Source organism: Choloepus didactylus, chromosome 13 (genome assembly GCF_015220235.1).
Source record: "Choloepus didactylus isolate mChoDid1 chromosome 13, mChoDid1.pri, whole genome shotgun sequence".
NCBI classification, from domain to species: Eukaryota; Metazoa; Chordata; class Mammalia; order Pilosa; family Megalonychidae; genus Choloepus; species Choloepus didactylus.
The window spans coordinates 48,792,573-48,805,581 of NC_051319.1; positions in this window are offsets into that span (position 1 = coordinate 48,792,573).

The window sequence follows — 13,009 nt, forward strand, 5'->3', positions numbered from 1 at the left end:
CCGGTGTTAGATGGTATCTCATTGTGGTCTTAATTTGCATCTCTCTAATAGCTAGTGAAGCTGAACATTTTTTCATGTGTTTCTTGGCCATTTGTATTTCCTCTTCAGAGAACTGTCTTTTCATATCTTTTGCCCATTTTATAATTGGGCTGTCTGTACTATTGTCATTGAGTTGTAGGATTTCTTTGTATATGCAAGATATCAGTCTTTTGTCAGATACATGGTTTCCAAAAATTTTTTCCCATTGAGTTGGCTGCCTCTTTACCTTTTTGAGAAATTCCTTTGAGGTGCAGAAACTTCTAAGCTTGAGGAGTTCCCATTTATCTATTATCTCTTTTGTTGCTTGTGCTTTGGGTGTAAAGTCTAGGAAGTGGCCTCCTAATACAAGGTCTTGAAGATGTTTTCCTACATTATCTTCTAGGAGTTTAATGGTACTTTCTTTTATATTGAGATCTTTGGTCCATTTTGAGTTAATTTTTGTGTAGGGGGTGAGGTAGGGGTCCTCTTTCATTCTTTTGGATATGGATATCCAACTCTCCCAGCCCCATTTGTTGAAAAGACCATTATGGCTCAGTTCGGTGACTTTGGGGGCCTTATCAAAGATCAGTCGGCCATAGATCTGAGGGTCTATCTCTGAATTCTCAATTCGATTCCATTGATCTATATGTCTATCTTTGTGCCAGTACCATGCTGTTTTGGCAACTGTGGCTTTATAATAAGCTTCAAAGTCAGGGAGTGTAAGTCCTCCCACTTCGTTTTTCTTTTTTAAAGTGTCTTTAGCAATTCGAGGCATCTTCCCTTTCCAAATAAATTTGATAACTAGCTTTTCCAAGTCTGCAAAGTAGGTTGTTGGAATTTTGATTGGGATTGCATTGAATCTGTAGATGAGTTTGGGTAGAATTGACATCTTTTTTTTTTTTTTTTTTTTTTTTTTTTTTTTTAATCATCATTTTATTGAGATATATTCACATACCACGCAGTCATACAAAACAAATTGTACTTTCGATTGTTTACAGTACCATTACATAGTTGTACATTCATCACCTAAATCAATCCCTGACACCTTCATTAGCACACACACAAAAATAACAAGAATAATAATTAGAGTGAAAAAGAGCAATTGAAGTAAAAAAGAACACTGGGTACCTTTGTCTGTTTGTTTCCTTCCCCTACTTTTCTACACATCCATCCATAAACTAGACAAAGTGGTGTTTGGTCCTTATGGCTTTCCCAATCCCATTGTCACCCCTCATAAGCTACATTTTTATACAACTGTCTTCGAGATTCATGGGTTCTGGGTTGTAGTTTGATAGTTTCAGGTATCCACCACCAGCTACCCCAATTCTTTAGAACCTAAAAAGGGTTGTCTAAAGTGTGCATAAGAGTGCCCACCAGAGTGACCTCTCGGCTCCTTTTGGAATCTCTCTGCCACTGAAGCTTATTTCATTTCCTTTCACATCCCCCTTTTGGTCAAGAAGATGTTCTCCATCCCACGATGCCGGGTCTACATTCCTCCCCGGGAGTCATATTCCACGTTGCCAGGGAGATTCACTTCCCTGGGTGAGAATTGACATCTTAATGACATTTATCCTTCCTATCCATGAACATGGAATATTTTTCCATCTTTTAAGGTCCCCTTCTATTTCTTTTAGTAGAGTTATGTAGTTTTCTTTGTATAGGTCTTTTACATCTTTGGTTAAGTTTATTCCTAGGTACTTGATTTTTTTTAGTTGCTATTGAAAATGGTATCTTTTTCTTGAGTGTCTCTTCAGTTTGTTCATTTCTAGCATATAGAAACATTACTGACTTATGTGCATTAATCTTGTATCCCGCTACTTTGCTAAATTTGTTTATTAGCTCTAGTAGGTGTATCGTTGATTTCTCAGGGTTTTCTAGATATAAGATCATATCATCTGCAAACAATGACAGTTTTACTTCTTCTTTTCCAATTTGGATGCCTTTTATTTCTTTGTCTTGCCGGATTGCCCTGGCTAGCACTTCCAGCACAATGTTGAATAACAGTGGTGACAGCGGGCATCCTTGTCTTGTTCCTGATCTTAGAGGGAAGGCTTTCAGTCTCTCACCATTGAGTACTATGCTGGCTGTGGGTTTTTCATATATGCTCTTTATCATGTTGAGGAAGTTTCCTTCAATTCCTACCTTTTGAAGTGTTTTTATCAAAAACGGATGTTGGATTTTGTCAAATGCTTTTTCAGCATCTATTGAGATGATCAATTGATTTTTCCCTTTCGAGTTTTTAATGTGTTGTAATACATTGATTGTTTTTCTTATGTTGAACCATCCTTGCATGCCTGGAATGAACCCCACTTGGTCATGGTGTATGATTTTTTTAATGTGTCTTTGGATTCGATTTGCAAGTATTTTGTTGAGGATTTTTGCATCTATATTCATTAGGGAGATTGGCCGGTAGTTTTCCTTTTTTGTAGCATCTTTGCCTGGTTTTGGTATTAGATTGATGTTAGCTTCATAAAATGAATTAGGTAGTGTTCCATTTTTTTCAATGTTTTGAAAGAGTTTGAGTAAGATTGGTGTCAGTTCTTTCTGGAAAGTTTGGTAGAATTCCCCTGTGAAGCCATCTGGCCCTGGGCATTTATTTGTGGGAAGATTTTTGATGACTGATTGGATCTCTTTGCTTGTGATGGGTTGGTTGAGGTCTTCTATTTCTTCTCTGGTCAGTCTAGGTTGTTCATATGTTTCCAGGAAATTGTCCATTTCTTCTACATTATCCAGTTTGTTGCCATACAGTTGTTCATAATATCCTCTTATAATTTTTTTAATTTCTTCAGGATCTGCAGTTATGTCACCTTTTTCATTCATTATTTTGTTTATATGGGTCTTCTCTCTTTTTGATTTTGTCAGTCTAGCTAGGGGCTTGTCAATCTTGTTGATCTTCTCAAAGAACCAACTTTTGGTGATATTTATCCTTTCTATTGTTTTTTTGTTCTCTATGTCATTTATTTCTGCTTTAATCCTTGTTATTTCTTTTCTTGTACTTGGTTTAGGATTGGTTTGCTGTTCATTTTCTAGCTTCTTCAGTTGATCCATTATTCTTTGATTTTGGCTCTTTCTTCCTTTTTAATATATGCGTTTAGTGCTATAAATTTCCCCCTTAGCACTGCTTTTGCTGCATCCCATAGGTTTTGGTATGTTGTGTTCTCATTTTCATTCGTCTCTATATATTTAGCAATTTCTCTTGCTATTTCTTCTTTAACCCACTGATTGTTTAGGAGTGTGTTGTTTAACCTCCAGGTATTTGTGAATTTTCTAAGTCTCTGATGGTTATTGACTTCTAATTGTATTCCATTGTGGTCAGAGAATGTGCTTTGAATAATTTCAATCTTTTTAAATTTATTGAGGCTTGTTTTATGTCCCAGCATATGATCTATTCTGGAGAAAGTTCCGTGAGCACTAGAAAAGTATGTGTATCCTGTTGATTTGGGATGTAATGTCCTGTAGATGTCTGTTAAATCTAATTCATTTATCAGATTGTTTAGGTTTTCAATTTCCTTATTGGTCTTCTGTCTGGTTGATCTATCTATAGGAGAGAGTGATGTGTTGAAGTCTCCCACAATTATTGTGGAAACATCAATTGCTTCCTTTAGTTTTGCCAATGTTTCTCTCATGTATTTTGTGGCACCTTGATTGGGTGCATAGACATTTACGATTGTTATTTCTTCTTGCTGAATTGCCCCTTTTATTAGTATGTAGTGGCCTTCTTTGTCTCTCAAAACATCCCTGCATTTGAAGTCTATTTTATCTGAGATTAATATTGCTACACCTGCTTTCTTTTGGCTGTAGCTTGCATGAAATATTTTTTTCCATCCTTTCACTTTCAGTTTCTTTGTGTCCCTGTGTCTAAGATGAGTCTCTTGTATGCAACATATTGATGGTTCATTTTTTTTGATCCATTCTGCGAATCTATATCTTTTAATTGGGGAGTTTAATCCATTTACATTCAACGTTAAAACCGTGAAGGCATTTCTTGAATCGGCCATCTTATCCTTTGGATTATGTTTGCCATATTTTTCCCTCTCTCTATTAATATCCTTTATTGTACCCATACCGAATCTCTTTAGTACTGAACCTTTCTCCAAGTCTCTCTGTCCTGTCTTTGTTTCTCTGTCTGTAGGGCTCCCTTTAGTATCTCCAGTAGGGCAGGTCTCTTGTTAGCAAATTCTCTCAGCATTTCTTTGTCTGTGAAAAATTTAAGCTCTCCCTCAAATTTGAAGGAGAGCTTTGCTGGATAAAGTATTCTTGGCTGGAAATTCCTCTCACTCAGAATTTTAAATATATCGTGCCACTGCCTTCTCGCCTCCATGGTGGCTGCTGAGTAGTCACTACTTAGTCTTATGCTGTTTCCTTTGTATGTGGTGAATTGCTTTTCTCTTGCTGCTTTCAGAACTTGCTCCTTCTCTTCTATGTTTGACAGTGTGATCAGTATATGTCTCGGAGTGGGTTTTTTTGGATTTATTCTATTTGGAGTTCGCTGAGCATTTATGATTTGTGTATTTATGTTGTTTAGAAGATTTGGGAAGTTTTCCCCAACAATTTCTTTGAATACTCTTCCTAGACCTTTACCCTTTTCTTCCCCTTCTGGGACACCAATGAGTCTTATATTCGGACGTTTCATATTATCTATCATATCCCTTAGGTCCATTTCGAGTTTTTCAATTTTTTTCCCCATTCTTTCTTTTATGTTTTCATTTTCCATTCTGTCATCTTCCAGGTCACTGATTCGTTGTTCAACTTCCTCTAGTCTTGTACTATGAGTGTCCAGAATCTTTTTAATTTGGTCAACAGTTTCTTTAATTTCCATAAGATCATCCATTTTTTTATTTAGTCTTGCAATGTCTTCTTTATGCTCTTCTAGGGTCTTCTTGATTTCCTTCATATCCCGTACTAGGGTCTCATTGTTCATCTTTAGTTCTTTGAGTAGCTGCTCTAGGTGTGTCTCTTCTGGTCTTTTGATTTGGGTGCTTGGGCTTGGGTTATCCATATCGTCTGGTTTTTTCATATGCTTTATAATTTTCTGTTGTTTTTGGCCTCGTGGCATTTGCTGACCTTGATAGGGTTCTTTTAGGGTTTGTAGACCAGTTGAAGTCCTTATCTCTAATTTATCAGATCTACAGCTTCGTGGAGTACACTTTCTCTAACTAACCAGCAGGTGGCGTCCACGAGACACCTGTTCTCCACAAGCCAGATCTCCCCTGCTTAGCCTTTTTGGTGAGTGGGGGAGTGAGTCTTGTGGGGCCCAGTTGGTGTCCCAAGCTTGCGTGTGTAGTTGGTGTTGCCTGCCCTGTATGTGGGGCGTGTTTCTGGGCAGTCGGGGAGGGGGGGTGGCCCTAACAATCAAATCTCCCTGATGATCCTAGAGTTTTAAAGCTACTGCAATAGTCTAATCCTTCAGTTCAGTCCTGCCACAGTTTGTCTCTGCCACTGACCCACAAGTCTTTGGTATTGGCGTATGGCTCCTGAGACTTGCAAGTGGGCCCCTCTTCCAGGCTGTGCACCCCGGGTCCTCTGTTGAGGGATGACTGTGCTATGTCGCAGGTGAGTGCCGTCCCCCCAGGGCAGTTCTGGGCTGCTGGGCTGTGTTGGGAGGCTCCCAGTCTGCTCAAATGATGGCTGAATGGGGCTCTGTTAATTCACACTGCTCCCCCTTCCCAGCTCTGGGACATTCAGCTGAGGTTGCAGGGAAGGCTAATGTCCACGCCCAGTTTTGTGGTGTGTGCCTGTTATTTGAAGCACTTCCGTCACACTGGGTTGTCTGGGGCAGCTCTGGGCTATGGGGCTGGCGATGGGCAGGAGTGTTTCCTGTCCACCAGGATGGTGGCTGTGAGCGGACACCCCCCTTTTCTTGGGAAGTTGTGTTGTTTAGTGAATTTTCTCAGCCACTGGATTATTGCCTTTTGTCTCAGAGCTCTCTTAGTTCTGCTCTTGACTTGACGTGCCCAAATTTCAATTCTTTGAAGCTTTCTGTATTGAGCTTCTTAGAGTAATTGTTTTAGAAAAAGCAAAAAGGATTTAAAAAAAAAAAAAAAAAAACAAAAAAAAAACGGCCCTCCTCAGAGATCTAATGGGTTATTGAAATGCTAATAGACAAAGCAACCAGGGCCATTAAGGAAAAGTGCCCAGGGCAGAGAGATCAGCCTTGCTTCGGGATTTGCATATGCGCCTCAAGGCCTGATCTCCGCCCTTCCCCTTTCTGTGTTCACCAGAACTCCAAAAATCCTCTGCTTTTATTTTGGAGTTTTTCGTGTTGTTTTTTTTCTATGCCTGTCTCCTCTCTGCTGGGCTGGCTGCTCTCAGAGTCTCTGGTGTCTGGCCTCAGTCTATCTATGGTTGGAGTTTGAATCAGTAGAATGAGTTTCCGGTAAGAGCAGCCACTGCAATTCTCCCTTCTCCTTCCTGGAGCTGACAGCCCCTCCTCCCCCGGGACTGAGCCTGGCAGGGAGGGGCGCGGGTCCCCTGGCCGCAAAAACTTACAGATTTCGCTGATCTCAGCAGTTCCACGTTTTCATGAGTGTTGTATGAAGTATGCCCAAAGACAGATTGCTCTGTGGTGTCCAGTCCACGCAGTTCCTGGCTTTTTACCTACTTTCCTGGAGGAGTAACTAAAACATACAGCTCACCAGTCTGCCATCTTGCCCCGACTCCCCTCGCATCCCATAGGTTTTGATGTGTTTTGCTCTTGTTTTCATTCATCTCTGGATATTTACCTATCTCTCCGCAATTTCTTCTTTGACCCACTGATTGTTTAGGAGTGTTTTGTTTAATCTCCACATATTTGTGAAAGATCTAGTTCTTTGGTGGTTATGGATTTCTAGTTGCATTCCATTAAGGTCAGAGAATGACTTTTGAATAATTTCAATATTTTAAAATTTATTAAGACTTGTTTTGTGCCCCAGCATGTGATCTATCCTGGTGAATGTTCCATAGTGCTAGAGAAGAATGTATATCCTGGTACTTTAGGATTAACAATCTATATATGTCTGTTGAATCTAATTCATTTGTCATATTGTTTAGGTTCTCAATTTCTTCATTGGTCCTCTGTCTAGTTGTTCTATCCATATAAGCGAGTGGTGTATTGAAGTCTCCCACTATTATTGTAGACTTGTCTATTCTCCTTTACGTTTAGCCAATGTTTGTCTCATGTACTTTGGAGCTCCTTGACTGGGTGCATAAACATTTATGTTTCTTCTGGTGAAATGTCCCTTTTATTAACATATAATGCTCTTTCTTTGTCTAAGAAATTTTTGCATTTAAAGTCTATTTTTTTTCTGATATTAGGATAGCTACCCCTGCTTTCTTTTGGTTGCAGCTTGCATAGAATATTTTTCCCCATCCTTTCACTTTCAGTCTCTTTGTGTTGCAGGGTCTAAGGTGAGTCTCTTGTAAACAGCATATCAATGGGTCATACTTTTTAATCCATCTACCAGTCTGCACCTTTTAATTGGAGAGTTTAATGCATTCACATTCAAAGTTATTACTGTGAAGGGAACTCTTAAACCAGCCATCTTATCCTTTGGTTTTTAGTTGTCAGATCTATTTTTCCCCCTCTTTTTTTTCCTTTAAGTTACCCTTATTAATACTCTTCAGTTCTGTGCCCTTCTCCAGACCACTCTCTCCTTTTCTTTTTCTCAGCCAGTAGAGCTCCCTTTAGTATTTCTTGCTGGGCAGGTCTCTTGTTAAGAAATTCTCTCAGCATTTGTCTGTGAAAATAAACTCTCCCTCAATTTTGAAGGAGAACTTTTCTAAATAAAGAATTCTTGGCTGGCAAATTTTTCTCTTTCAGAATCTTAAATATGTCATATCACTGCCTTCTCACCCCCATGGTGCCTTCTAAGCAGTCAGTACTTAGTCTTATGTTGTTTCCCTTGTATGGGGTGAATCGCTTCTCACTTGCTGCTTTCAGAACACTCTTATTCTTTTTGGCATTTGACAATCTGATCAGTATATGTCTTGGAGTGGGTTTATTTGGATTTATTCTATTTATAGTTTGTTGCACATCTTTGATTCGCATATTTATGTTGTTTGGAAAGGTCTTTTTTTCCCCCAACTATGTCTTGTAACACACTTCCTAGCCCTTTGCTCTTCTCTTCTCCTCCTGGGACACCAATGATTCTTATATTTGTACACTTCATGTTGTCTGTCTTTTCCCTGAGATCCATTTCAAATTTTTTCAATTTGTTTCACCATATGTTCTTTTGTGCATTTGTGTTCGATCGTCCTGTCCTCTAGTTCACCTATTCTTTCTTCTGCCTCATCAAATCTGCTGTAGTGTCTCTAGTGTATTTTTAATTTGATCAACAGTATCTTTTATTTCTATAAGATCTTTCTATTTTTCAATTTACTCTTTCAAATTCTTCTTTATGCTCTTCTAGAGTCTTCTTGATGTCCTTTATATCTTTAGCCATGTTGTTGGAGTTATTTTGGAGATTTGTGTGTACTTCTTTAATTACAAATTTTGTGTCTCCTCTGGCTTTTTGTTTGGCTTGTCCATATCTTCTAGATTCTTCAGGTGCTTTATGATTTTCTGCTGGTGTTGGAGAATCTGCTTGTCTTAATGTTATTTTGGGAAAAGCAGGATTATTTGAGGATTTATATATAATTTGGCAGTGTTACAACTTGGAGTGCAATTTCCCTATCTTACCAGCAGGTGGCGCTCTTAAGCCGCCTCTTAATCTCAAGCCAGCCTTCCCCAAACTTCTCCAGTGCACTGGGTGGTGTCCAAACTGGGTGGGGACCCAATCAGTGCACCAGTTCTCCATATGCACTGGGGATTGTCTCCCCTGGGGGTGCAATATGGGCCTTGTGCTTTTGGTAGGGAGTCCACTCAAGGGCACTCTCCAGCTCAAACATGCCCCACTTTCTGCTTGTCATATGCCTGTGAGCCTCTGGGGTGTGGGAGGCAACCCTGGTATTTCCATATGGTGCCCCCACTATCCCTGCTTCTTGCCGGCACACACCCTGGACTTCTGTGGGGAGAGAGTAAATGCTGTCTCCCAGGTTCCCTCACAGGAGTTCCTGACCGTATGTTTGTGGAGGATCATCTCCCCAGCTAACTGCTAAGGTGGGTGCATGGGAGTGGAGAGCTGCTGCTCACTCCCTTGCCGGGTGCCATCTTGCTGCTGCTGACCTGGGGAGGCAGTACCGGCCAAACTCACCCTGTCCCTCAAGGTGCTCTCTGCGTTTTTGTCCATGTCCCCACCACATACTGTTGGGGTTCCTTTAGAGCCGGTCACACCCTGAAACTGAGGACCCAGGTGTCCTCTGGTCCCTCTCTAGTTTCTTTTGTGGAGAAGTCTACTCCACCTCACCCACTCCATCAATCTGCTCTTAAATATTTTCTCCAATTCAGTTTCTAGCTGCTCTTAGTCTCTGCTTCATCACTTCAGCTTGTCATGACTGTTCATAATCTCAACATCCATCCTCATGCATCCTTCTGGTTTAGCCCTTCCTCCCATTTCCTATTGAGAATTCCCTATTTCCCAATGTGAATTAGCAAGAGAGCCAGATTGGCCTTCTTTATCGTTAGTACCAGGTCACTGGCCAACATATGAATGGATGGGCCTTGAGTCAGACGCCCACCAATAGTGCAGTTGGCTATGGCTGGGAAGAGGGGGTTTTATAAACTGCCTTGCCTATCTCTTCAGCCAGGGCTATGGCTTTGGGAGAAAATTCTTCATAGTTTTCATGCATTTCTGCACATCTTCGGAATATGAGGCATTGACAGCTTTGTTCTGGACTCCCTTTTTGAAGATTTTGTATAGCAGATGTTTCCTGACCAAGATAATAACGTCCTGCTTTGGGGCAAAGGTTGGGCCAGTTTGCCAGCAGACTTCATAGATGGGTGTTTCCTAAGCTTACAATTCCTCAGCTGTGACACAAATTTGGTGTACGTGCAGCATCCACCTGGGCCAGCCTCTGCATCATCCCTGAAGGACTTAGCGGGCAAGGGGAGCTGATGGAATTATGAAGCTTATGCTGTCTGCTGTGTATGAGAAATAAAATCCTTTGTCTGTGACTTGAGTCATCTTTATTTTGTCAGACGGTATGAAACTTGTTTATAAGCAGGATGAAATCTCAGATCTTTCACAGTTCTTTGACAAGAAAGGATTTCAACAGAATGGCCCTGATAGGCACTGATGAACCCATCTAATGCAGCCTTCTGCTCTACTTCTTTTTATAAACTTTCACCTATATTATGGATTCAACAAGCTTTGGAAGTTAGCCAGGACCTTATTTTTGTGATAAAAGTGTATTACACAGTGATGGGAGAGGGGAGGGAAGACGAACCCAAAGGATTGTGGAACATTTCTCCCCTCCCTGAGTGAGCCATGGTATGCCCAGATTTGGCACTTGTGTATACCATGCTGCTGGTAAATCAGAAAGGGCTGTGTCCTAATGAGATTGTGCATTTACAAGGCATTTAGTGCCCTTGATGCCCGCTTGCTTTAACTATAAGATCTGTTCATTCAGCTGCTGTGAGAGTCACAATGTAGCAAATTTGACCATGGTACTTAAGCCTCCTGAAGCGCTTAGTAAAAGTTTATGGGGTTCATCATGTTAGCCCTGTTCTACCAGCACAGCTACCAAAAATTATACAATATTTTACACCAAAGGCCACATAGCCAGCAGGAAGGCAATGCTGCTTTGTGTTCCATTTTCTAGGTAATTACCTAATTAATCTGGAAGCTTATGTGTGAACACCTTAAGCACAAGAAGAAAGAAAAGGTAATAAAAATACAACACAGGAGATAAGGTGAAACACTTAAGTTTTGCTTCTCTGCATTCTGCTTGGCCCATCTCTAGAAAATATACTATTTTGACTTTCCTGGTGATGAGACATCATGCTGCTGGGGGCCAAAGGGCCTATTACCAAGTTAGAGATCTTCAGTCTATTAACTCTATCAACATGGGTATAAATCCTTTGGGCTAGAGAGTAGCTGATAGCTGAAGTCACTTTTGGGGGGCCTCAGCACTTGGTATTCTTTCTCTCTGCTTTGGTTGTTTCTGGCCTGGCTGACCACACTTACAGGAGAGCATCTAGAGCCAAGGTGAGAGCCTTTGCATATAGTGAATCCAGCTCCTCTGGGGGTGAAACATGTTGTAGTCTCCTTACTATAATAGACAGACACTACAGGAGGGCTGGGATTTATGTCTATCTCGTTCAGTTGTATCATAGCAAGTACTTGGCAAACATTTGTTAAATGGATAGCAGCTTGGGATATGCCAACAGTAAATGCATAGGGTTTGGTGAAGGCATTTTTTCAGCAGATTCAGGGAGGTTGCCAGGCTGACATGTCCTAATGTAACCTTTGCATAAGCTCACTAAATGCTTTTTACTTTAAAAAATCTTTTGGATACTATTTACTCATTTAGATGTGAGTTGTAACCAAGTTGTTCACTTGTGAATAGATTTGCCATCGTCCTATTTAGGTTAGAGTTTGCTTTCCAGAGAAGGTTGACTTTGTAAGCTTTCCATCCCCAGCCTCACCTGCCTTAAATCTGAATTTAAAGTAAAATAAGAAACCTAACATTCTGGAATGGCACCAAACCTAGGGTACTGTAATACCAGGTTAAGGGACCTTGGCCAATGTCAAGAGGAGGAATTATTTGTTGAGGCCAAAGACCATCTCCGGGATTCAATTTTCTTTCTTTCTTTCTTCCTTTCTTTTTCTTTCTTTTTTTTTTTTACATCTGTAATGTTGGAAGAATACAACTTACCCCTACAGATTCACTGTGAAGGTTAACTAAGAGAGCCTAACACAGTGCCTAATATGTAGTAAGCCCTTCACAAATGGAAACTGTTCTTAAAATGTACAAATGCATTTTAAGTGAATCTTATTTAAAAGAAATGCTGTCAAAATCAAAAGAAATCATAGTGGCAGGCAGAATTTTTCTTGCTGAGTGAAAGGGTGTCTTTATAAAAAGATAAAGACCCCCCCTTCCAATTTTCACTGTAGAAACTGTATATGGGTTATAAGCTAAAAATATGGTGAAATAAATGGCCACGCTGCCACATTCCTTCCTATCTTTATTAGTGTTAGTCAGACATGTATATAGCCATTTAGTAAAATTAGTATTAAGAAAATTAATTTTATAGATTTTGATTTAGATCAAGTTCCCATGTCAAATTTTCTTTCAACTCCTTAGGAGGTGATTAAGATGTTTTAAAATTTTTATCTGAGATGTTCGTCAATCCCTAAACCATTTCTCTATGACTGTACATCAACCAAGAACATTTTTTCCAAAGCTTTATCCATACACAGACAGTAGTACTAAACCTATAATTTAGCTTAGAGAAACCCAGAGAAAACAGAAGCAGAGAGATTAAGTGACTTGTCAAGGTCACGGTGCTTCAACTACCACAGTTTTTAGAGGAAAAAAACATAGCTTCCAAAAATCATAAAAATGAGCTTGACATTGATCACTTATCAAATTCCAGAGCAGATTATCAAACAGATGATGTATAAGCAGTTAGAAAGGAGGTAGTGTGCGTTTTACTAAGCATGACTCATTTCCAGCTAACTTCATTTCCCTTCTTGATTTAATAAACCAGCAGATTAGGCTCTTCCCATAGACAGTGCATGTAACTGCAAAACATGACAACAGTTCTTGTGGTGTTCTTTTAGGAAAGATGAAGAATCATGGGCACAATGAAATGAATTGGTAGTTGCTTAAACAACTGTACCTGAAATTATGATTAATGGATCTAAGTCATCTGGATATTAGTGTATATAGTGGCATGCTGTTCTATTTAACTACCAATAACTTGAACAAACCCACTAAATGTCAAAGGCTTTTTTTATCGAAATTGGAATGGACACAAAGCTGAGAGGAAGAATCAGAATTCTTAAGGACCTTTACAAGGGTTAAACTAACAACTTAAATTTGGTTAACAATGAAGGCAGGCCTTCAATTTGGTTAAGAAGAAATTTAAGTAAAGATAAGGAGTTGGAACTGACTTACTGGCAATGTCCAT